A 478-nucleotide genomic window follows, 5' to 3' on the forward strand; every position below is an offset into this window, starting at 1 on the left:
TTCTCCCCGCCTCATCTGCTACCCAAAAAAGCGTTACCCCGGGAGCGACTCCGCCCGGGATCCACTCGCAACGCTGCCCTTTGGTTGTAAAAAAAGCCAAGAAATAAATATCTAATATAATAATCCCTACGGAAAAAAAAAAGAAATAGGGGAAAAAAAAAAAATTCCCAGATCCTGTTCTTTTTAATTGTTTCCTACAAAAATTTCTCCATTAAACTTGTACATAGCAAAAAAGGATTAATAAATTAGTTTACTGTTTCTACGATATTATTGCGACTGGCGACCGTCACTTGGGTCAACGCCTGGGGAGCAGCTCCCTGCCGGAATCGGCCCCGCTCCGCTGGGGAATAGTTGGGGTTTTGGGGGAAAAAAGGGCAGGTTTTGGCACATTTGTGTTGTTTTCAGAGCGGGGGAATCTAAAAAAGATGGTGAAAACTCCTCTTTGCATGGGATGGTGAAGAGTTGTTGGGGGGGGGGG

This window comes from Eurypyga helias, unplaced genomic scaffold, assembly GCF_000690775.1.
Source record: "Eurypyga helias isolate BGI_N326 unplaced genomic scaffold, ASM69077v1 scaffold16444, whole genome shotgun sequence".
NCBI lineage: Eukaryota > Metazoa > Chordata > Aves > Eurypygiformes > Eurypygidae > Eurypyga > Eurypyga helias.